General features: G+C 47.6%; 1 non-coding gene across 1 annotated transcript; it reads right to left on the bottom strand.

Annotated features, from left to right (window-relative positions):
* Positions 1–13,937: 13,937 nt before the first annotated feature.
* On the bottom strand, positions 13,938–14,009 carry TRNAC-GCA (transfer RNA cysteine (anticodon GCA)). The gene has a single exon. It is a non-coding gene; the product is annotated as a tRNA-Cys (tRNA).
* Positions 14,010–25,902: the final 11,893 nt, after the last annotated feature.

Genomic DNA, 25,902 nt, shown 5'->3' with positions numbered 1-25,902 from the left:
ACTATTCAGCCATTAGAAAGAAGAAAATCCTGCCATCTGTGACAACATGGATGGAACTGGAAAAAAAAAAGTCAAACTCATAGAAACAGAGAGACTAGAATGGTGGTTGCCAGGGGCTGGGGGGAGGGGGAAACAGGGAGATATTGGTCAAAGGATACAAACTTTCAGTTATAATGAAGAAGTTCTGAGACTCTGCTGTACAGCATGCTGACTACAGTTAATAATATTGTATTGTATACTTGAAAGTTGCTATAACAGTATATCTTAAGCACTCTCACCCATCCCCGAAAAGAAAAGGTAACTATGTGAGGTGATTGCTGTGTTAATTAACTTGATCGCAGTAATCATTTCACAGTGTATTTATATATCATCACATTGTACACTTCAAATACATTACAGTTTTATTTGTCAATTATACTTCAATAAAGCTGAGGGGAAAAAGAAACTAAACAAAAAGTTCTAAATTATTCATGGTTCTTTTGTCTGATTCTATTAGTTAGTGAGAAAAGTATGTAAAAATTTCCCACTCTAATTCTAGATTTGTTTTCTTTGTTATTCTGTCAAGTTTTTGCCTGACGTATTTTGAAGCTATATTATTAGGAATATAAAAATTAGGAATTCTTACATCTACCTGGTAAATTCAGCCTTTTATCATAAATTCGTGATCTTCTCATCTCTAATAATATCTCAGGTCTTCAAGTCTGTTTTGTCTGATAATAATATACACCCACTTTCTTTTTGTTAATGTTCTACAAGTCATATATTTTTTCATTCTTTTACTTTCAATCTTTCTGTATGCCTAAGTTTTAGATGTGTCTTTTGTAAATAAAACATAGTTGGTTGTTTTAACTCAATATGATAATCATTGTCTTTTAATCTGGGGCATTTAATTTCTTTACTTTTAATGTAATTGCTGATGTTTTTGTATTCAAATCTACCACCTTATTTTGTGCTGCAATATGTATGACTTATTTATGTTTTTCTCTCCTTCTTCCTTTTTTGTTTGATTGATTGAGATTTTTGTAATACCATTATTTCCCCCTGTTAGTTTGAAAAATATACATGCTATTTGCTCTATTTTAGTGATTATGCTAGAAACTCAATATGCATAGTTATTTTTCAAAGTCTGTGGCTAACCAATAGCATACCCTCCTCTTAGGTAATACAAACATCTTAGAACACTTTAACTCCACTTACTTTCCTCCCATCTTACGTTATTCCATATGTTGTTTTAACCTCATTATTGTTACTGATTTATACAATGTTCACTTAGATTTATTCATATACTTACTATTTCTTTGCCTCTTTCTTCCTTCCTACATCTCTAACCTTCCATCCAGATCAGTTCCGAGCTGCTTAGAATATCCCCTTACGAATTTCCTTTAGTGCATGCCTGTTGTTGATGAATTCTTTCAGTTTTGGTTTGTCTGAAATTGTCTTTATTTTACCTTCACTCATGAAGGATATTTTACCTGAGTACAGAATTTTATGTTAACAGTTACAGTATTTTCAGTACAGTCCCTCAGTATCCACAGGGGACTGGTTCCAGGATCTCCCACCCCAGATACTAAAATCCATGGATGTTCAAGTCCCTTATACAAAATGGCATAGTATTTGCATGTAACAGATGCACATCCTCCCATATACTTTAAATCATCTCTAGATTACTTATAACACCTAATATAATGTAAATGCTATATAAATAGTTGTCAGTGTGAGGCAAATTCAAGTTTTGCTGTGTGGAACTATTTGGAATTTTTTTCCAGATATTTTAATTCTGCACTTGGTTAAATCTGTAGTTGCAGAACCCATGGATACTGAGGGCCAACCATATACACAATTCCACTGCCTTCTGGCTTTCATTGTTGCTCTTGAGAACTCAGTTGTTAATTTAATTGGCACTCCACTGAAAGTAATATGTCTTCTGTTTTATTATATTTTTAAGAGTATCTTGTTATCTCCGATTTTCTGCAATTTTACTACAGTAACTCTAGGTATGGATTTCATCTTGTTTATTATGTTTGAGATTTATTAGGGTTCTTGAATGTAAGAACTGATGTCTTTCATTAGTTGTGAAATAATCTCAATGGCTGTCTCCTCAAATATTGCATCCACTTCATTCTCACTCATTTCTTCCAGGACTCCATTTAAATGGACATTAGACCATCTCATTGTAGCCTCTGTATTTACTACTCTCTATTCTGTGTTTGTCATACTTTTGTCTCTCCATGCTTTATTATGGATAGTTTTTCTTCCCAATGTTCCAATTCATTGATTTTCTCTTTAGCTGAATCTATTCACTGGGTAGAACAGAGACATATTCATTGAGTGTTTAATTTTAGTTATTGATTTTTAGATATAAAATTTCTAAAAACTCAAAAAAATTTTTCTAGGTTGTTCTCTTTTCAAATCTTCTTAGCCACTTTTTATGCTTCCAGTTTCCTACTGAAATATTCAAGCTTGGCTTTTCTCTCCTTGAACACAGCAGGCACTGTCATTTTACAGTGTGTTTCTGACAGTTCTAATAAAAAAGTCCTCGTGTTTAGTTATGTGATCTGTTGTTTCTATTGATTTTCACTGATGGCATTTTGCTTCCCTGTGCACATAGTTATCCTTGACTGTGTGTTGAGCATTGTATTCAAAATTTTATTTGTAGAACTAACTCGAGGCTGGGGATAATAATATCTTCCTTCATTTGCTTTTTCCAGGGACCTGAGCAACTCTAGCAGTCAAGGGACCTCAACATAATGTCAAGGCTTGAGTTTTCTGGGCCTTTCGGATGTCACAAAGACCAGTCACAAATTCTTGCAGTGGCTGTTTTCTTTCAGTTCACCCTTACTCCTCAGGATTCAAGCCCAAAGCCAGAGATAGTTTTACCAGTGTCCCTATTCAGGTGGGCCCAGAATTCTGACTTTTATCCCCCTAGTCCTGAGAGGCTTCTAAAAGTTCCACTTAGCCTCTCAGCTGCCTCTTTTGGACTGAAAAACACACTCAGGGCCAAAACAGCCTGTAGTATGGAGCTTTAACTTTCTGTTTCCCATCCTTTTCAAATCTCCACCTAGTATTTTCTGTCTAAAGTTAGTTCTTTGATTCTTTTAATGAGATGTTTTTAATAGTTTTCCAGTTTTTAAATTTGTCTTCATAGGAAAGAGTGTTTCAAATCACCTTGTCCATTAAGGAACGTGGAGATTCTTTTGCAGGTTTCTTTTTGCCATTTATATCTCTTAACTATTTTATCTGGATTTTCAGATATTATTATACAAAGTAGGGTCTACTTTAAGGCATTCTCACTAAGGAAATACCGACTGAGGTTCAAAAAAGAAAAAGTGGTAGGAGAGAAAGGAGGGAGAAGGGAGAATCAAGTGGTCCGAATCTGTGGTAGAGGCAACACCCTGAGAAATTCCCAGGGGGAGGAAAGAGGTTTTACTTTTGACGTGGTTTTCAAATCTTTACAGTCACTTCTGGAAATTAGGAAGGAAGATGTATGTACACCCTCCATACTTCTCAAGTGGTAGCAGCAAGAGCAAAGAGATAGCCTTCTTTCTGGAGATTACTGTAAGGTTGAGGAAATGAGAAACTGAAGTCTCCACACCAGCCATGAAGGACGAGTCCCCAGGGGGAGGGGGGGGTGGGCTGGGTTAACTTCATCAGCCTCTCCAGAGAAATGTGACCTCAGTACCTCTTGTCTGTGTGACAGTCAAGGGAGGATACTTGGAGCTGGTCCTAGTCTGGACCCTAAATTTTTATAACAAGATATAGCACATTAATTTAAATTTCAAATGTGGAAGGAAGGGACTGAAATTACAGCCCCTGCTTCAGTAATCGAAAATGTGAGCAAAGCAGGGGGCATGTGGATTTGAACCAGGGGCCTCTTGATATGCAGTCAAATGCTCTACCCCTAAGCCATACCCCCCCCCCCCCCGTTATGCTGAGCTTTTCATTAGCACCTTTTCACCCATGGTGCTGATTTCTCCCTGCCTATTCTTCCTTGCTCTTTCCACATGTCCCAGGAGCTGGCAGGTCTTCTCCACTGTAGTCCGCTCTCCCGTCTTCCCCTCTCCAGCCCTCCTCTTCCTCAGGTCGTAGTAATGGCACCACCCTTTACACCTGGTCATTTGAGTCTATACTACTGCTTCTACTTCAGCTGGCACATAGTTAGTTATCAGGACAAGAGCCGTTGGTTCCGGGTCTTTAGTGAACCTCAGACTCAGCGCAGGGAGAGCCTCCTCCACACTCCGAGGCCTCAAGGAGGGTTCTCACTGTTTCACTCATTCATTCATTCACTCAACAAACACTCATGGAACATGTTAGGTGCCAGGCCCTATCATGCATGTTGAGGACACAGAGACAAACAAAACATTGTCCCTGTTCTTCAGAGTCTTAGTCCAAATAGGAGACGAGCCCATGAACTAAAGGACTTCCAAAGGGTGGCAGAAGCCCAAGCAGAGACCTCTGGGAGCAGGGAGTCGGAGCTACCCCGCCTGGGAAGTCAGGAGGGGCTTCTGGAGGTGATGGGCAAGGAGTTTGCTGGAAGAAGCAGCTGGAGAGGTTTTCCAGCCAAGGCAGGAATAAAATCACAGATAAATAAGTGGGTCAGGTGTGTCTGGAACTCAGTGAGGCTTGAGACTGATGTCACACATAAAGTGTGCTCATCAACCCAGGAGACACTTTGGAAGTCTGGATTCCTGCTGATGAGTAGGACTCACCCACCACGACTGTCATTGGAGCAAGGCTTGTGACACACGGCACAACTAGCCATAACTTCAGTTAATTAAAACCCCAGCTGTCTAATTGTAGACACGAGGAGGTACACAGGTTTGCCCAGGTAACATCAAGAACACCGTGTGTACTAGAACATGCTAATAGAGTGCCCCAGGGCTGTGGGTGACAACTGCCTCCTTCTTATTTGATTTCTTATTTATTTATATTTACTTCTTATCACAGTTAAAAGTGACCTTAGCAAGGGGACACCCAGATTTGAACCAGGGACCTCCTGATCTGCAGTCAAATGCTCTACCCCTGAGCTACACCCACAAGCCTGCCTCTGCTGTTAATTGCACCTCTTGATCTGGGCACCTGACTGCCGTTTCTGGCCTCTTACAGCCCAGCTCTGGGCGCAGGCAGCCTGCCCCACGACAGCCTGCTCTCACTACCATCACTCACTCACTCGCCCACCTCCAAACACCTACTGAGCAGTTTCTCTGTGCCAGACACATCCTCCCTTCTCCTTCCATTTTCTCTGGCTCCGCCTACCTCTGCCACCCCAGTTCCGTCTGCCCTGCAATGGGCCATCATTGGCTTTCCCCACCCAACAGGACCGTGGTCCCCTCCTCCCCTCCTGCACTAAGGCGCCGAGGAGCAGAAAGGGCCCTGCACAGGCTGGGGAGCGGGGACAAGAACCTGGCCAGGACACCACCCCCCGAGACACAGATGACCCCCCCCTCCCTTCCCCACGCGCTTCCTTCACTCAACCCCCTTCATCCACTCAACCTGCAAATATTGTGGAGAAATAAGTTGAACCAGCTCCGAATTTCATCTCAAGGAGAAAACTGATTTGGGGAGGGGGTGGAACATCATGATGACTTGCTTGTGAGCCCCCGGGGAATGGAAGACGGCGGGCGGCAAGCTCCACAGCCGTAGCCGAGGGTGGGCAGCCCTGCTTGGGCAGCGGGAAGGGCGAGGCAGGCAGGCAGGAGGCTGTCCTCTCACGAGGAAGGCTGGGCGCTGGTGTGGAACGGAGCCGGAGCGCCCCCTCCCGGCCACTGCGGGAGAAGCTAAAGCAGGCTTCGACTCCCCCATCAACCCTTCCTCTCCCCACGGAAGCGGTCTCCAGCACGTCTACGAGGCTCATGGGCTTTGGGGAAGTAGCTATCTCGTCCAGAAATACTGAGGGGAGACCTAGTCCCCATGGGCTGGTTGGTGGCCAGTTTTCCTGGCACCTGAAGTGACCGCACACTTACTGGGCCCTCCTCTTTTCTCGAGGCAGCTGTGACCTGCCTCCCTTCATTGACCCAAGGGGGTGACACTTTCAGTTTCAGCGACCGCCGGGGAAGAGGGTGGCGACCAGACCCCCGGCACAGCTGATGGAGCTGGAACTGCTCCCTGACCAGGTAGGTGTCCTGGGGCACAACAGCTGCCTGTATGGACCCTCTCCCTAACCAGGCGAGCCCAGGTCGGCCCAGTCTGGTGGGCACCTTCCCTGGCAGAGACCCGGCAGGATTTCACCGGCCGGCTCCTGCTTCATATCGGACCCCCGGCCCGCAGTCTCCACCCCATGACACCGGCTGCCACTCCAGGCCCCCCTGGGAAGAGGACTTGTTTGAGCAGCTGTGCTAGGAAACAGGCCCGAGGGGCTGAAGTAGCCAAGGGCGTGCGTGCGCTCCGGGCTCGCAGGGACAGGCCCTTGGGAGGTGGGGCGGAAAGGAAGACCCCGAGAGAAGACACGCTGAGGACAGCCTGTGGGAAAGACCGACCCACGGAGACACTGGGGATGGGGAAGGCACAGCTCGTCCACGTTGTTTTAGTTAATTGTCGTTACCAAGAAAGAAGCCATAACTAAGCATAGTCAAATTTTTCAGTTACTCACGAAAGCAAGAAACTAGGGCTTTTCAGCCAGACGAAGAGAGTTCTCGCTGGGCAGCAATCACAGGAACTGCTCCAGTGGTGGGAGAGGTAGGAGAGAGGACCAGCCGGAGGGCCCTCTACCCATTTGTTGCACAAAATGTTCAAAGGATGCTCTTAGTGCTGCTTTATGTTGAGGAAAAACTGGCAATTTTTACATTGTCACACCATGAAACAGAAATATTCTGACTTTTACATAGCAAATTTCATAAAATGTTTAATTGTTAGGTCATATTTTCAACAGTTAAAGAAAAGTGGTTTCTTTCTGAGATGGAGGGCTGGTGGTGTGGCTTTCAGTTAGGCAAGAATTTCTCAGATATGATGCCAAAAGCTCAACTGATAGATTGGACGTCATCAAAAGTAAGAACTTCCGCTCTTTGAAAGACACTGTTAAGAGAGTGAAAAGACAAGTCACAGTCTGGGAGAAAGTATTTGCAAAAGCCATAGCTGATACGGGCCTTGCACCATAATATAGAAAGAATGCTCACAGCTCAATCATAAGAAAACAAACCACCCAGAAGATATATGATGGCAATAAGCACCTAAAAGTGCGCTCAGCGTCATTAGTAATTGGACAAATGCACGTTAAAACCACAATGAGATCCTACTATGTTACATTAGAACGCACATCAGAAAGACTGACCGCAACAAGTGCTGGTGAGGACATGGGCAACTGGAACATTCATACACTGCCGTGCAAACGTAAAATGGTGCAGCCACTTTGGAAAACAGTTTGGCAGCTTCTTAAAATTGAAACACACTCCTAGCGTATGATCCAGCTGTGCCACTCCTAAGCATTTAGTGAAGAGAAATGGAAGCATCTACCCACACACTTGGGCACGAATGTCACAGTAACATTTTTGTTAAAGCCCAGAACTGAAACAACTCCAACGTTCATCAACAGGCAAGGGAATACACAAATTGTGGTGTATGCATAAAATGGAATACTTTTCATCAATAACAATGAATGAACTACCAATACAATAAGCATAGTATCTCAAATAATTATCTTGAGTGAAAGAAACCAGACCAGAAAAGAGAAAGAAAACACACACACACACACAGAGTACGGATGGTTCGATTCCGTTTATATGAAATTCTAGAAAATCTGAAAAAAAATCAAACGAATCTGTGGAGAGATCGGTGGTTGCCTGAGGTGTTGGCAATAGTCTAAGGAACTAGTATTTTACCTGGAGAGAAAAAGCAGAGGGGTGGGAGGTTCTGGGCTCCACTTTGGACACACAGGCCAGTTCATCTCTCTCCCACTGCCCCCCCCTTCCCCTAAGCTCTGCGGCCTCCCACCCCCTTGCCCTCCATCAGCGGCTGCCAGCACCAGGTAGAGCATTTGCTTTCACACCTGGAAGGGGCGTTGGCTGCTCCTGGTCAACTCATCTTATGAGGAAAACAAAAGAAAGCAGGAGGGATTCAGTCAAGCCCTTGGAGTCATTGGCGGTCTGGGATGCACAGACCCCGCTCTGGGCATCCAGTGACTCACCCCTTCTCATCTCCCTGAGCCTCTCTGGGAGGCCGTCCCAGCTCCCCGAGGCCAGCTGAGCAGTGGACATCAGCCTCCCTCTCTTCTGACTGCCTGTCAAGCTATTTGCCAGTCTTCACTACCCCTCACTCCCAAGACATGGTCCCCACCCGCTCATTTCCTTCTGGCTGCCGCGCTGTCTTTCAAGAACTTCTTTTCGAAAGTTCACGCTTCCCGCTGGCACGACCCACTTCCTAGCCCCACTGCTGTTGCTGTGAGACCCCCAGAGGCTCCCTCGCCGGCTTGGATGACGTGGGCCTCTGCTCCTGCATTCTCCTGCTCCAGGCCTGGGTTGTGCTGGGTGACCTCTGCCTCCGTGTTGATGAGCCTCTCCCATCCCTGGTTCCTCAGTGCCTTGACCTCAGCCCCTCACTGACCAGAGGACACAGCTAGGACTGGTCATCGCTAGAAACGGCCGCCCCTCCCAAACTGTGAGCTCTGACGGTCCCCACCTCACTACAGTCTCTGCCCCTCCCTCCGCCCCCACCCCCTGCTCCTCCCTCTGACCTTGTCTTTCCCGCAGGTGCTCAGCTCTTCCTGGCTTCCTTTCAGATGCCAAGGTCGGTCACCCACCTCCAGCCCCTGTGCAGTCGCTCAGTCTGGTCACCCGCTGATCATGACAGTCACACCCAGGACTCCTGCCTTCCCTCAGCATTCCTGAATCTCCAAAATGGGCGCTCTGGGTGTAAAACAGAGCCCCCTCCTTACAGAGCCCAATACATCCCTGGCGGGACCTCAGCCCACAAGTCATCAGGCTCCCTGCCTTCCTTCTAGGGGTGAGGCACCCCCAGGGCCAGTCACTGGTAACCCCTCTTCTGGGGCCCAGCTTCACGTGAGCCTGCTCTAGAACCAGAGACCTTGCCCTGCACTGAGGTCTGCACCCCAACGTCCAGATCTCATGGGGTGCCTTTGTCCTTGGGAGGCACCCCACAGGGACCTCACCCGCTGGCCAGCGCCTCTCACCAAACCTCCCTCTGCTGATCTTTGGTCGGGTCTCTGCCCTCTCAGCCCACCTCTGTCATCCTGTCTGGGGAAGGGCACCCAGGGCAGTGGGGAGCAGGGTGGGAACGAAGCTGCTGTGACTTCTGCTCTCCGGGGGACCTGAGTTATTCTGTGAAAACGAAATGGACTCCTAGCAAGGGAACAAAGTGAGCGTGTTGTAATAGCAACAACAACAGCAGTAGCCGCAGCAGTGCCTAGGGCCCTGGAGTCCGAGAGAACTGGGGTTGACTCCAGACATGAGTTTCAATCGCGGTTTTACCACTTACTAGCAGTGGGATCACATTTAAGTCATTTAACCTCTTTGAGCTTCTATTTCCATATCTTTGAAGTGCGGAAAACAGTAGTACCTGTTCCTGTGGTTGTGTGGATATTAAATGAAATAGGTCACTTAGAAGTACCTGGAACAAAGTACACATTCAATAAACATTAGCTCTCAGGACTATTAAAAAAATGTTACAAAATTCAAAAACAAACACAGCATCAATAGCAAAGATTCTTTGACAAACTCCCTGTTCATCACAACGCTCCTTAAAATGTTAAAAATTGGAAACAACCTAAATATCCAAACTTAGGGGAACAGTGCAAGTCCAGGTATGTCAAAGCACAACAAAGCCCCTCTCTGTCTTCCTGGCCCACCTCCACGACCTGGAGCACTGTTCCACTGGCGGCACTGTTCCACACTCTACCCCCAGACTCGGCAAGCCAGATGCTTCTGGACCGAAGCTACTGGTTGATTGAGCCGAGCTCACGTATCGCTGCATCTGTAGAGACCCCCAAGCCCACCGCCTCCTGCTCTGGCTCCCCTGGGGCCTCGTGCAAACCTTCGTCATCGCACACGTCTCTATACTCCTGATGGCTGACTGCGTGCTGGGAAGTAAGGCAGGGCCCAGGACAACTAGCATGTGTCATGGCAAACAACGTCTCAGCGCAGTCACACTTGGGCCTTAGCCTTGGAGGACTTGGTGATTCGTGGAGGAGCGTCCGAGCCCTCTGGAGCTGCACGTGCAGGATGCAGCCCAGCCTGCTGCATGCAATCTGCTCCCTGTGGTGACTGCCTGAGCTGGAGGTGGAGGAGAGAGGCAGGTGATAAAGTGCCCTGGGCATCTGCAGTTCTGCTCTAGGAAAGAAGGGATGTCCCCGGGATACCTGGGTGGGAAGGGGTGGGTGACAGTGCAGTTTAACCAGGAGGCCCCTCAGATGGCTGCTCGCCCTGCAGCATGCCAGGTTTGCTGTCAAGCTCCTCGTGTCAAATTCCTCTTTCCGTCTGTGTGAGGGGAAGCCGTTGGAGCTTTGGAGCAGGAGAGGAACATGATAAGATCCGCATTTTTAGAATCTCACTCTGGCTGCTGCGGGGAGAATTGATTAGAGGGGAGAAGAGTGCAACCCAGGAGATCACGTTGGAGATTGTTGGTGAATTGTGGAGCTGATGAGAAATGGTCAGGAGCAAGAAGCGTTTTAAAGGTGGGGCAGATCAGAGTTACTGACAGGCTGGGTGTGAAACGTGAGGAGGAGGAGAGGCCGGAGCCACGCTCGGCTCTTGGCCTGAGCAGCTGGGTGGGTGGTGGCCCTTTGCTGCGCTGGAGTAGCATTAGGAAGGAGAGGAGCAGATGTGGGTGAGGGTGGGAAATCAGTAGTTCTGTGTTGGATAAATTAAGATAGAGATTCCCATTAGGTCTCTAAGGGGAGGTAGATATTCAAGTCTGGAGGGCAAGGGGTGGTCCAGGCTAGGGATGTGAGTCTGGCAGTCACGAGCATGTAACAGGAATTTGAAGCCACAGGACTAAGAGTTAGACATGAGAAGCGAGGCCAGGACACCACCCTGGGTGCGCTAACATTTCGAGGCTGGTGGAAGAGGAGTACCAGACAAGAAGGCTAAGAAATAGCATCCCGTGGGGTAGGATGGAAGCAAGGTGTGATGTCTACAAAGCTTAGTCTTCACGAGTTTTAAGGAAGGAGTGGTCATCCTTGCAAAAGCGTGAGTGGCCAAGTACAGAGAGGGGAGAGAGTTGGCCTCTGGCATCAGCAAAATATTGACCAAATATAGGTCACTGATGACCTTGACCAAGGCTGTTTCTAGGGACCAAGTAAAACAAAAGCTGGATTGGAGTGGGATGAAAGGAAGTGGAGTCAGTGGGTACAGACAACTCTTCTGAGCCGTCTTCTGGAAAATGGGAGTAGAGAAACCAGGCAGGAACTAGAGGGGTCATGGGATCAAGAGAGGCTTTTTAAAAGGTGAGTGATATTAAGGCATGTTGTGCGCCGATGACAATAATCCCATGGAGAGGAAGAAAACGTTGTTGCAGGAGAAAGAAAAGAAGCGCAGTGGGTTCCTTGAGGAGGCAAGAAGCAAATTTAATTCACAAGTGATAGATTGGCCTTGATAGATGAGAACGAAAACATTTCTTCCTAATAGAGGGGAAGGCAGCTGATATGAATACACATGGAGACTGGTTGCTTGGAATTGGAAGAAAGGTGGAGATGGTGCTCATCTGATTGCATCCGTTTTCTGAATAGTTAAGATACTCAGCTACAATAGAGATGGGGAGGGAGGGTTGAGGATTTGAAAAGAGCATAGAGGGGCTTCCCTGGTGGTCCAGTGGTTAGGACTCCGCGCTTCCACTGCAGGGAGCATGGGTTCGATCCTTGGTCGGGGAACTATGATCCCGCATACCATGTGGCGTGGCCAAAGAAAAAAAGTTAAAAAAAATTCTTTTTAGATAAGAGCATAGGGCTTCCCTGGTGGCACAGTGGTTAAGAATCCACCTGCCAAGGCAGGGGACACGGGTTCGAGCCCTGGTCTGGGAAGATCCCACATGCCGCGGAGCAACTAGGCCCGTGAGCCACAACTACTGAGCCTGCACGTCTGGAGCCTGTGCCCCGCAACAAGAGAGGCCGCGACAGTGAGAGGCCTGCGCACCGTGATGAAGAGTGGCCCCCGCTCGCCGCAACTGGAGAAAGCCCTCGCACAGAAACGAAGACCCAACACAGCCAAAAATAAATAAATTAATTAATTAATTAAAAAAAAAAAAAGAGCATAGAAGAGATGAAGTAGCCGTCTCAGAAAGTGAGAAAGCAAAGGTATAAAAGACTGCCTAGCTACGTTCAATGCTGACTTGAGATTTTGGTCACAGGTGAAGTTCATCAGCACAGTTGTATGATTTTCCCCAGCAATGTTAGGCTGCTCAGATGTGGGCATGGAATAAGCGAATACCTGCGTTGTGATTTTGCCAGGTGCGTACAATACAGGGAGAGAGGGCCAAACAGGTAAGAGGTTTGCAAGAGAGTGGCTGATGCACTGGGTCATGGAATCCAAGCTGTGTGGGCAGGAGGAGAGAACATGAGGGGGAGGTGGGTGATGAAAAGCCATACGGGAACAGGAAAGAGGACCTGACAAGGTCAGAAGATAGAGGTGATGGTCAGATACTGTGCTTGAAATCAAGGCCTCAAAGGTGGAAGCATCACTGATGATCACAAGATGTGCATCTCAAATGCCTACTTTCTATACTACAGTGCTGAGCTTAGGGCCACCTACCACCCACTGGTCTATGTGTCGCTTGAGAACAGGGATCCTGCCTCACTTTTCTTAATGATGCTCAGCCCTGAGCCTGAATCTAGTACATAGTAAGTGTTTAATAGATATTTGTTGAATGAAAGAAAGGGAAATAAATCCTATATGAACAGCTGTGCTAAGTGTCCCTACCTCCTCAAAGAGGGAAATGAGTTCCTCTGAGTTTAGGGCAGAACAAAGGACAGAACTCAGGCCAGGTGGCTGAACCACAAGTAAAAAATTCCAGGTACCTCCTTAAAAGTTAAATGCTTTTCTACAAGCTTTTATTCCTTAGAGCCTAGTGCTGACACACAGGACTGTCTCCATGTGCCCACCCTCTCCCTGAGCTGCTTCAATAAGGGCTTCCTTCTCACACCTGCACCTGGGGAAGGTTGGGGCAGGGGGCTGTAGGGAGAAGAGAGAGGATGTGTAAGGGCCTGTGGAGGTCAGACACACAGGAGGGGAGAGTGGGGGAGGAACCCAGGGCTAGTTCATGCCTTCAACAGACATTTCCTGAGCCCCTACCATGTTCCCATCTGTGCCAGGTGCTGGGGACCCCTGGCTGATTAAGACCTCAATCTTGGGACTTCCCTGGCGGTCCAGTGGTTGGGACTCCGCGCTCCAAATGCAGGGGGCGTGGGTTCGATCCCTGGATGGGGAACTAGGATCCCTCATGCCGCGCGGTGCGGCCAAAGAAAAAGACTTCATCTTGGCGCCAAGGAGCTCATGGTCCAGAGAACTGTCCCCACTGCAGATATATCTGCCAAGGGACAACGTGGTCATCATCCTAGTTTCAGGCCGCCAGGGTTAGTCTCTGCACCCAAGGCCAAGGGGCCTCTGTGGCTTGAGCTGCACATGCAGACCAACAAAGAGAAATGATTGTCTTGTAAATGCCCTTGTGCACAGCAAGAGGGAGGGAAAGAGAAGGCAGCAAGGGCTGCGGGACTAGGAGAGGGAGCGATGCTCAGCCCAGCTCGTCACGCCATCAGGCAACAGTCTAGTGTTTCTCCTCCCTGTCTTGTCCTCCTTCCAACCCAAAGAGTGCAGGGCCAGGCAAGGTTTTGTTGTTTCAAGCTTCAATCTGATCACTCCCTCTAGCGGACATCTGTTGAGTCTGTTTACCCAGCATCCATCTCTCCAGCTCTTTATTAATCCCCCATTTCTCACCTTTTCCCCCAAATACTCTCTCCTGAGAGATGAGCTCTAAGGTTGGTCATGTGAGTGAAGAAAACAAGGGGGCACCCGGACTTGAACCAGAGACCTTTTGATCTGCAGTCAAATGCTCTACCCCTGAGCTATACCCCCAGTTACAACTGTCCTGCTAATATCATTTCATGTCCAGAATCATGTTGCATTAACACTGACAGTCAGTGGCAGAGATTAACTTTCAACTGATAAAAAAAATTTTTAAGGAATTTAGATCAGAGAAGAAACTGACTTCCAGAAATTCAAAAGTTATCAGGACTCTCCCTTTTCTTTGCTTCCTTCTCAAATCAGCTTTAATCTCTCAAACCAATCTCTCCACGCAGCTGAGACCCCACCTCCAGCACCCCTAGGCTCACATCTCCACACCCTGGTTGCCAGAGAGAAAAGGGCTTAACTCTGAAAAATCCTAGAGAAGGCCTGGCCTGGCTGGGTTCTAGTGCAACCAGGGGACGGGGTACTTAAGTGGTATAACCATTTCAGGAGTGACGTCACATAAGAATGTATCTGCTCCCACTCAGAATACACGTCTATAGTACAGGGAGGGAGGGTGAGCCCCCAAAAGAAGTCAGGGGGAGCCAAGACACGGCCCCAGGGGGCCCCCTCTGCAGCTCTGGGCCTCGCCGGTCGCGTCTCCCATACTAAGCAGGAGAGCAGCCTATTGCCTCTGCTGTCCGGAGTCCTCAGAAGCCCTCCACAGCCACAGATTCCTTGATGGTTTTCACCCGTTTATGCAACAAGTACTTCGTAGGTGGCTACTGTGTGCCTGACCCTAACAACCGCACAGTTCCTGGCCTCAGGAGCGGACAGCCTAAAGGAGATGCCTGACGCGGCAACAAGTGATACTAACGTGGTGAGAACCGGATGCTATGGGAACACAGAGAGAGAGAGAGCGTTCATTAGAAGCCTGACCAGAGGCGGGGGTCATGACATGCTCCCCATTTGAAATGGGTTGTGCACTCTGAGGGGCTTATTTAATAAACAGGGGAGGTAGGCAAGGAATTCTGGGTGAAAATGGCACTAAGGACTAAGGAATCAGGTGAAGCTCTTGACCAGGTTCAAGAACGGCTGGTGCACACGGCTGGTGTTGGGTGAGGTGGGAGGGGGTCCTGGAGAGGAGATGGCACAGTCTGTGGGCAGCAGGACCCCCACGGGAACTGATGAGCCACGTGGGCCCTGGGTGTAACTCCAGGGAGAGAGAAGGGATAGTCAGACCCACCAATGTGTTGAGGCTGGAGTTTAGAGCACTGACGGCAGGGCAAGAAGCTGGAGTTCAAGTCCTGATGCCATCTCCGTGTTCTGAACGTCCTCTCTTATCCACATCACAGCCCACTTGGCAGACAAGATCTTTGGCCTTTCTATGCCTCTGTTTCCTCATCTGTTAAGTGGGGATAATAAAAGGCCCTACAGTTGTGAGGATTAAATGAGATCCTTCAGAGCAGGGGTCAGCAAACTATAGCCCACAGCCACGGTACAGCCCCAGGAGCAAAGAATGGTTTTGATATTTTCAAATGGCTGGAGGGTGGAAATGGTACAGAGTAAGTGCTTACTAAACATTAGCTGTTATTTCTAGTAATAATAATAATATATTGTGACATGTGAAAATTATATGAAATGCAAATTTCAGAGTCCATCAAGTCTTATCAGAGCACAGCCGCTCTCACCCATCTGCAGCTGCTTTCCTCTACTAGGGCAGAGTTGAGTGGTTGCAACAGGGACCAAATGCCTATAAAACTAAAATTATGTACTCTCTGGCCCTTTTCAGAATAAAATGTGCTGACTCCTGACTTTGAGTCTTTATAGAGTTCTGCCGGATACATAGCAAATACTTAATAAAAAGTAGCTATTGCCGGTATTATTATAGCCGTGGGCAAACACCGTTCACTGGGGAGTCCGGAGTCTCTGATTCCCTCACTTTGGGGCATCATCAGCTCCAGCTCCCTCCTCTCCCTAGGTCTACTTAGAGCTGACCAACTGCTCCTCGCTGGGGCGGCGTGAACGCGCAGGAACAGGGGTGGGCACGCGTCCTCGAGGAGCACGCACTGATTACACCGGTGGCAGGTATCTGGCCATGACTCTCGAAATGACGAAAGCACATAACTCTGACCCAGAAACGAGACTTCTAGAAACTTAAAGACACATGCACATATTTGTGGAATGATGTTTGTGCAAGGCTATTCCACTGCACCATTATTTGTAATTCCAAAACGCTGGAAACAACCCAATTGTCTCTCATCCGAGGACTGGTTAAATAAGTCATGGAACATCCTAGAGTCGAACACTAATAGACAGCCATAAAAAACGGTGATGCTCTTCTCTTTATGCACTGATATGGAAAGACGGACAAAGAAGAAACAAAACAGCAAGCTGCAGAACAATGTATGTACACACCATATAGCGCCACCATCAGTGAGGAACAAAGGAAGGGAGAAAATATATTTGCTTCCATATGCATAAAAATTCTCTAGAAAGATATACGGCCAACATTAGATGCCTGCAAGGAGGGGAAGTGGGGGGGGCAGAGGTTAGATGGAATATTCCTGCACACCCTTTCCTACTGTTTGAATGTTGAACCATGCAAATGCATTCTTTATTTCAGTATTTCATTACCCATCTAAAAAAGAAAGAAAGTGTAACAAGAACAGAAACACAATGTAGCCCAAGTGTCACCATTTCTGTGATGCTCTCCCTCACCTCCACCCCCTCCCACTGGGCATCTATCCTCCACATAAACATGTACATTTTTTCATACAAAAAATAAATGTAAAAGTTATTAAAACATTCACAATAAAGATACTAGGAGTAAAAAAAAAGAAAAAGAAAAAGAAAATCTTCCTACTCTATATTCTCCTACATTTTCTTTGATTATTGAAACTACAGATTTACCTTTCATGTTTATGACTTTAAACCATTTGGTGTTTGTTTTTATATAAATATGTTGTGATGGACAGATCTGCCATACATTTTTTTAAAGCAATAGAGTTTTCCAAGAGCAGTCTGCCTTGTTACATTGGTTTATTAGTCTCTCCCTCCATTATAACTGTGCTATTTTATTGCCCTGGCTTTACAACTGGGTTTTTTAAATTGAGGTGAAATTCACATAATATAAAATTAGCCATTTTAAAGTGAATGATTCAGTGGCATTTAGTACATTCAAAGTCTTATGCAAGCACTTCCTTTATCAAGTTTTGTAACTTTACAGTTGGTTTTAATACTGAGTAGGATGTATTCAACTCTGCCTGAGTTTCCTCATCATTCAATAAAGACAACAGCATAACCTAAAAAAAAAAAAAAAGATACTAGGAGTGACACAGTTCCCAAACCCAGTTGTTTGTGTAAATTATAATAAAATGCAAATAAAAAAGGATGCATACTTGCAATTTCTAGCACCTTAACTTTACAGACCACTGGCTCTAGCACTAGTGTGATCATCTGTTTATTTACAGGTATCCCCACTAGACTGAGCTGCTTGAGAACAACCACTACGTTATATTTGCCTCTGAAGCCCCATCGTCGAACGCAGTACCTGGTACGTAACTCAGGTTGAGAGAACCGTTCTGCGCTGACAAAGGCCAATCCTGACAGAGCGCCTTCTCCAGCTCAGCAGCAGGGGGAGGTGAGCACCTCCGGCACCTGCAGCATATGCAGATCCTGGTGCCGCATCCACAGAGAGAGGAGGTCTGGGGGCCTCCTCAGCCTGCCAGCCTCAGCTCATTCCTCCATCCACTAAGCCATCCACCCGCTGCACAGCCACCAGCAATTTACCAGCTGCCTTAGTCTGCTGGGGCTGCCATCACAAAGTACAACAGACTGGGGGCTTAAACAACGAAGTTGATTTTCACAGTTCTGAAGGCTGCAAGTCAAAGATCTAGGTGTCAGCAGGGTTGGTTTCTTCTGAGACCCCTCTCCTCTCCTCTCCCCTTCTCACTATGTCCCCACAGGTTGTTTCCTCTGTGCGTGTGCCTCGCTAGTGTCTCTTCCTCTTATAAGGACACCAGTCCTATTGGATCAGGACCCACCCTAATGGCCTCATTTAACCTAATCACCTCTTTAAAGGCTTTATCTCCAAACATAACTACATTCTGAGGTATTGGGGGTTGGGACTTGAACCTACGAATTTTGGTGGGGGACACAATTCAGCCCATAGCATCTACAAAATTAATCTGGTCACATCATTGCCTTCCAAAAACGTCTCTTGATCGATAACTTTTGTTGTTGTTGTTGTTGTTTGTGTGTTAGTTTGTTATCTAGCACTGACATTCTAAGATGGCAAGGCTGGTGGAATGGGTGACCTCACCAATTGGCGCCAATTTCTAAAACCCATCTTAAGAATAAGGAATAATTATTGCTCCTTTTCCCTGACTGGGTTTGACACAGGGTAGGCACTTTTTTTTTTTAACGTCTTTATTGGAGTATAATTGCTTTACAATGGTGTGTTAGTTTCTGCTTTATATCAAAGTGAATCAGCTATACATATACATATATCCCCATATCTCCTCCCTATCCCACCCCTCTAGGTGGTCACAAAGCACCGAGCCAATCTCCCTGAAGCACACTTTTTGTTAAATGAATGAATGTAGGACATTCCAGACCACCAATATCTAATGGCTGCCCACGTCTCACAACACCATGCCAGATTTTGTCCCCAGGACTACAGGGTATAGCTCTTCTGTTTCTGTGGTGCATACAGGCAACTTTGACACCATCGTGCTCGGGGACAGCCAGCCTAGCCACTTGCTCCTGGCTGCCACAGTCTTTTTAAAATTGGAGTATAGTTGATTTACAATGTTGTGTTAGTTTCAGGTGTACAGCAAAGTGATTCAGTTATACACACACACACACACACATATATATTCTTTTTCAGATTCTTTTCCCTTATAGGTTATTACATAATATTGAGTATAGATCCCTGTGCTATACAGTAGATCCTTGTTGGTTATCTATTTTATATATAGTAGTGTGTATATCCCAAACTCCTAATTTATCCCTCCCCACCCCTTTCCCATTTGGTAACCGTAAGTTTGTTTACTATGTCTGCGGGTCTATTTCTATTTTGTAAATAAGTTCATTTGCATCTTTTTAGATTCCATATGTAAGTGATATCATATGATATTTGTCTTTGTCTGGCTTACTTCACTTAGTATGATAATCTCTAGGTCCATCCATGTTGCTGCAAATGACATTATTTCATTCTTTTCTATGGCTGAGTAATATTCCATGGTGTGTGTATATAATATATACATGTATATATGTGTGTGTGTATATATATATATATATATATATATATATATATATATATATATATATATACACCATTCATCTGTCAATGGACATTTAGGCTGCTTCCATGTCTTGCCTATTGTAAATAGTGCTGCAATGAACACTGGGTGCATGTATCTTTTTGAATTAGAGTTTTCTCAGGATATATGCTCAGGAGTGGGATTGCAGGATCATATGGTAACTCTATTTTTAGTTTTTTAAGGAACCTCCATACCATTTTCTATAGTGGCTGCACCAATTTACATTCCCACCAGCAGTGTAGGAGGGTTCCTTTTTCTCCATTCCCTCTCCAGCATTTATTATTTGTAGACTTTTTGATGATGGCCATTCTGACCGGTGTGAGGTGATACCTCACTGTAGTTCTGATTTGCATTTCTCTAATAATTAGCGATGTTGAGCATCTTTTCATGTGCCAGTTGGCCATCTGTATGTCTTCTTTGGAGGAATGTCTGTTTAGATCTTCTGCCCATTTTTTGATTGGGTTGTCTGTTTTTTGATATTGAGCTGTATGAGTTGTTTGTATATTTTGGGAATTAATCCCTTGTTGGTTGCATCATTTGCAAATATTTTCTCCCATTCTGTAGGTTGTCTTTTTTGTTTTGTTTATGGTTTCCTTTGCTGTGAAAAAGCTTTTAAGTTTAATTAGGTTCCATTTGTTCACTTTTGTTTTTATTTCCATTACTTTAGGAGACAGATCCAAAAAGATATTGCTGCGATTTATGTCAAGGAGTGTTCTGCCTATGTTTTCCTCTAGGAGTCTTATAGTATCCAGTCTTACATTTAGGTCTTTAATCCATTTTGAGTTTATTTTTGTTCTAGTTCTGTGAAAAATGCCATTGGCAATTTGATAGGGATTGCACTGAATCTGTAGATTGCCTTGGGTAGTATAGTCATTTTAACAATATTGATTCTTCCAATCCAAGAACATGGTATATTTCTCCATCTGTTCGTGCCGTCTTCAAATTCTTTCATCACTGTCTTATAGTTTTCAGAATACAGGTCTTTTGCCTTCTTAGGTAGGTATATTCCTAGGTATTTTATTCTTTTCAACACGATGGGAAATGGGATTGTTTCCTTAATTTCTCTTTCTGATCTTTCATTGTTAAGTATATAGAAATCATCAGATTTCTGTGTATTAATTTTGTATCCTGCAACTTTACTGAATTCATTGATGAGCTCTAGTAGTTTTCTGTTACTGGCTGCCACATTTAGTCAGGGCTCTGGAAACCAAGTTCCTATCATGCCGCCGGGTCCAGGCTCTCAGAGTGCAGCTGATCAAAATGTGCCAAGGGGAAAAGGTCCCTAAGACATACTCCTAAGTGAAAACAGCAAGCTGCAGAATGATACACACAGTATGGTATGCGTGGTTTTTAACCCCTTTTAAACCCTTTCCGCACTACCTACATGTATGAAAATGCATAAGGAAGGAGGCTGACAGGCTACACACCAGAATGACAATAGTGGGGACCCCGGGGAGAGGGCTGGGGATGGAGGGTGGCCAGCACAGAGAGCCCTTCAGCTTCATGTGCATACATTTTCTTGGTGAGAATGTATTCTTGTAAGAATACATTTGCAGAGTCAAAAAGCAAACACTTTCGAAGGTTAGAGGCTGGTTAGTCTGTTCAGAGGGATCTCCAACCTTGGTCCTCCAACGTGGACCTGCCTCCGAATCCCCTGAGGAACATGTTGGAACTTCAACGCCCAGACCTCCTGAAGGAGAACGCAGAATACACCTTTCCTAGAATTCCAGTAAGAGGAGCCTGCCCCTGGAAACACGAGTAAATAAAGCAATCTGCACACACTCTTGTCAGCCCGCAAGTTTGAGCCAGAGTGTGTGGAAACAGCTCCCAGGAGCAGGGCCTGTCCTGGGGGGTAGGCAGGAAGCAGAGCTCTCTCCTGATGAATCTGGAAAACCTTACAGAGAGGGTGGAATGCAAGGAAGTAACTGCTGAAACATCAGGAACCTCCCAGACCACAGGGTGGACCCCGAGTCCCCCGAAGACCTCATTCCTCCGCCTCCCGATGCTCACTTGAGCCCCACTCAAGAGCAAACCCCCGCTCCATGGCAGAGCTGAGCCAGGGCTGGGGGCTTCTGGCCCCGGGGCACCTCGACCAGGCCCTGCATGCTGTGCGTCTCCCTAGGAGCTTCTGAACAGCCTAGTCCTGACACGTCTGCTGTAGGGGCCCAGCCCCGGTGGCTACAGGCTGACTGCAGGGCTGGGCCCAGCTCACTCCCTGCCCCACAGAGGAGGAAGCAACTCCCAGGTTCCTGCAGTAACGGCATTCACAGAGACAGGTCAGAAACCACAAGAGCCACCCTGCCTGCCAGCCTCTCACTCGCTGCTTCTTTTGTCCTGCTGTCGTGCCCCGTCCCAGCGGGAGTCTGAAAATGCCACTTTTAGCACCAGTCTTACATGCCAGCCACTCAATACCCTGGTCAATACCTACCTTCTTCCCAGCTCTGAGCTCATGGTAACTTAATTTACCTACTCGAAGGACCTGCTTCAAAGGCAAGGCTTTCTCCCCAAATAAAATGTCAGAGTCTAAAATGCAAGGAACAGGTGTCTTAGCATGATCCCTTATGTCCTGAGAGAACAGGGCTCCTGGGTTCCTGTCCCCTGCTTCAACCAGGGTGGTCCCACTTTGCCCTGTGTTGTTTCTAGCTGTCATTTAAATAAAGGGTTCCTCGCCTTTAAAAAGCCTTGAAAACTGCATATCAGATCCAGTGTTATTATTTGAAAGATAAAGAAAACTGAGCTCCTATTTGGTTCATCATTCATTTAATAATCACTCATTATTTGTTATTTACACACGTGCCAGGCACTGTGTTAGGTGCTGGGGACATTCCAGAAAGACTCAGTGCCTTCCCACAAGGAGACTGAAGCCAAGGAGAAGAGAGAAGGAAGCAGGAGCTGGAGCACAGAGTGAGGGGCACCTGAGGGCAGGTGCTCAGAGACGTGGGGGCAGATACTGGTCAGAGAAGGTCTCAGAAGGAGGCCACCCTCCCGCCCACGTCTGCCCTCAGGACTCTGCCTGCTCTACGACAACTTTCTCAGTCCTAGGACTGGGTGTCTGGTCTGCCCTCTGCCACTCCCCCAAGCTCCCAGGGCATCTCAGGCCGCAGTGACATGTGTGCAGGAGGTGGCACAGGCGCTCCCTGGGCACCAGAACGCCTGGCCTGCCCTAACCGTCAGCTGCGTGACATTGTGCAGCTCATCCCACTCTCCTCTCCCTGTTTCTCCAGAAACATGGACCCCTGACACCAGGCTGCCCTCAGCAGGCAAGGGTGGGCGGCCAGGCTCCGAGGGCCTCCCCTCCCACCTCCGCAGCTCAGGCTTGGTGGAGGCACAGTCTACGAGGGAGGGAAACGGGCCCGTTTGCCATAAGCGAGGTGACGGGGCTCAGCTCTGCAAGCCTGGAAGGGAGAGGGCGCCCCAGCCAGGGGTCTGGAGCAGGATCTGCCCCTCTTCCTGATGTGCAGGGGAAAGCGCCGCGTCTGAGGCAGAGCAGAAGTGCTCCCGGGCTCCCCGGGCCGGCAGTGCAGGTAACGAGGCTGGGAGGCACATCCTGCTGCCCTCACAAGGGAAGAAGTGGAATCCAAGAGAGACAGGAGGAGCCCAAAGTCACAGCCCAGCCACCTCATTCGACAGACGGGGAAACAGGTCCGGGAGGGGGAGTCAGGCATGCCTGGAAGTCAGCTCTCAGCTGGGTGCACCGTCCACTCTGCAGGCCTCCCGCCGTCCTCCCTTCCACATACTCCCCGCCTCCCCTGAGGCCACATCCTCCCTCTCCCCATGGCCTCACAGCATGCTGGACGCCCTTCTGGAAGAGGAACCTTGGCGGCCAGATGAAGGCAAGTAAGTCATTTGTTCTGGGCCTCAGGCCCCTTAGGAGGGGAGAGTGGACAAAAGCCAGCTGCTTACCTGCTCAAAGCAGTGGGAGAAGCCGGGTGTGCAAGCTGGGACGGAATGGGGGCGGGGTACCTTCAAAAACTTAGATCTAATTGTGTCTTACACAAGCACGTGTGCTCATGCACACTTATTCTTAATCCACAGCCTGAAGAACTTAATATTCCAGGACTGAACCTCCTTTTTTGGGCCTGGGGCCCACAAAGAATCCTTCATTCAGGAGCTGTTCTGGAGTACTCACGGTGTGCAGAGTACAGCCCAGTGAGCCCGAGGGCTGCAAATACAGATAACGAGAGGCCCTAGCTCGCCAGCAAGTGAGAAGATGCGTGTGTAAGAGCTGCCTCTGGTGCTACCCGAAGGGCAGAACAGTGAGGAGCAGAGGCCGGTTCATATTTAGTCTCCGTGAGACGTCGGGCAAGACAGCTAACCTCCCTGCGTTTCATTTCGTAAAACCTAAAAACGAGAATCAAGGATACCTTGTACCTGCCTGAAAACAGAGGGCCAGTCACATTATCTCAAAGTGCTTCCAGCTCTCAGATCCTAGAGGCTCATTTGATTCAATAAAGGATTTTATTCCAAGCACTTCAGGCTTGGAAGTCGCCCGGGCTCACCTTCATGACGTGCTTGCAGAGCTCCTCTGCCTCCCAGGCTGCCCCACTCCGACTCTAAGAAGCTCGTGGCCCCATCTTCTGCAGTCGCCCACACCTGGAAGTACAGGTCACCTGCGCCAACGTGAGTCACCGGCCATTTCAGAGAACAGCTAAAACCAGCTCCAGTCTCCTGTCTTCTCACCCCAAACCACAGGGCATCACTGGCCAAACCAGCCAAACCACTGGGCAAATGCAAAAGCATCTCCATCATGTTTACTTCAGATAAAGGGCAGAGGCCAGTGGCTAAAAGGACTCAAGACCAGGGCTCCTAGGTTCTCATCCCCTCTCCTAAGTGCACGCACATGTCCTGTTGAGTTCCCCTACTTGAGTTCATGCTCAGAGGTCTTTCTGGAGTAGCAGGCACACCACTGCTGCACAGCCATGCCCTCCCCAAGCAACTCCACGCCATCCGCCACAGCAGACATCTCTGCTGTGTCACACCTTCCTCCTGACGTTTTTCAAGCCCTTTAAAGTCAACTGGTGACTAGCATTAGGCACCAAGAGGTCAGGCTTTGGCAGCCACCGGGCTTCCCTCCACTATGAGTCTGAGGACCCCACTGAGTCCAAGCAGGCCCTCTCCACCCACACCCAATTCCTGTACCTTGCGGGGCTCCCCTTGCTGCCTGTTCCTCAGAGACCCTCCATGTTCTCCAGGCACCTCTGCAGCAGCCCGTGCTCCTGCAGCAGGGCCCCAACTTGCCCTCCAGCTGGTTCTTTATCTCCACAGCCATCTTCTCACAGTCGGCCAGCTTCTTCTCGGCGGTCTCTGTTCACCTCTCCAGGCTCTGAAGTCGGATGGCCCGGCGTTCCACCTTCCCCACAGTCTGAATGGCAGCCAAGATGGCCAGAAGGGAAATCTCTGCAGACTGGATCTGGGCCTCTCGTTGGAGGTCAGTCCCCATGTGCCATTCCTGCAACTAGACACAGGGAGGTGCGTCAGCCACCAGGAAAGGGGCCCAGAGCCATTCCCAGCTACGGAAAGGTCAGGATCCCCTGGAATAGGGGGAAACTTCGTCCAGGTGCTAGAAGGCCTCACTGGTCAGACCTCCAAACAGACCCTACCCAGCAGACTGTCAAAGACAGCAGACACTGACCCCATAGAGCTCTTGTGGGAAGAATCTTGAACCAAGACCCAGGGAAAATGGTAAATGGTATGACAAAGCATTACCATCATAAATGGAAAGTCAGTATAAGGAATTTGAATCCCAGCCCTACCACATAATAGTGGTATAACCTTAGTCAATTATTTAACCAACCACTTCTTCACCCAAGAACACAGCCCAGCAGGAGAAAGGAAGTGAGTGAGACCCAGAAAACTTCTCAGGGGACCAATGTACACACAGATTGCTATTTCAGTTCCTGGGTGTTCTAGAGCAAACCTACTGCCCGCATTCCTGGGCACAGAGGTGAGCGAGGCCCTGTTGTTCTGGCCTTGGTGATTTCTACGGCACTTCCACCCTGACATTTACTAGCACGTGACCTCCTAACCTGCCTGAGATATCAGGTCCCCGTGACCCAGGTGCCTTGTCAACCAGCTTCAGGGTTGTCTCCACACTAGGAGGCCAGGTCCTAGCTGCCAGGAGATGGAGCCAGAGAAAGTCAAAAGCCAGCATTTAAGAGTAGTCAGAAGAAAGAAATATTTCAAAGAATATCCTGCCACGGGAGGTGGAAAATGTACCATGTATTACTAGAAGTAATAAAATAAGGAATTTATGAATGCCTCAGTGGGGACAGCTGACATTTAATGGAAACATTCCTGGAGATGGAACTCTGCTAGAACTTGACTCAACACCTATCCTGCCACTTGAATCCTGTGCATTTTGCAAGGATGAAATGCACTGTAGGTACGGAAAAGCACTCAGGGAGCATTATATTGGCACGTATTACATCACTAAAACAAATATAAAGGCTGTGGACCAATGATCATAATGTTTATAAACCAAAGACTGTGATTAATCCAATTCTGTGCACCTGAGGTCCCCCCAACACCTCCTCCATAAAAGCACTTAGCCAAGTGTCCCACACGTGCTAGGGACTGGTCACCACACACTTGTCCCTTCCTTCCTTCACAGCATAACTGTGCCACCTCTGAGTCTGGTCTCTGACCGGTATAAGGTGTAGCCTAGAGGAGGCAGACCCCACTTCCACAGATTAGGG

Source organism: Eubalaena glacialis, chromosome 8, assembly GCF_028564815.1.
Source record: "Eubalaena glacialis isolate mEubGla1 chromosome 8, mEubGla1.1.hap2.+ XY, whole genome shotgun sequence".
Taxonomy (NCBI): Eukaryota; Metazoa; Chordata; class Mammalia; order Artiodactyla; family Balaenidae; genus Eubalaena; species Eubalaena glacialis.
Note: the sequence above shows the minus strand (reverse complement) of the source record. Positions and strands in the feature narration are given on the sequence as shown.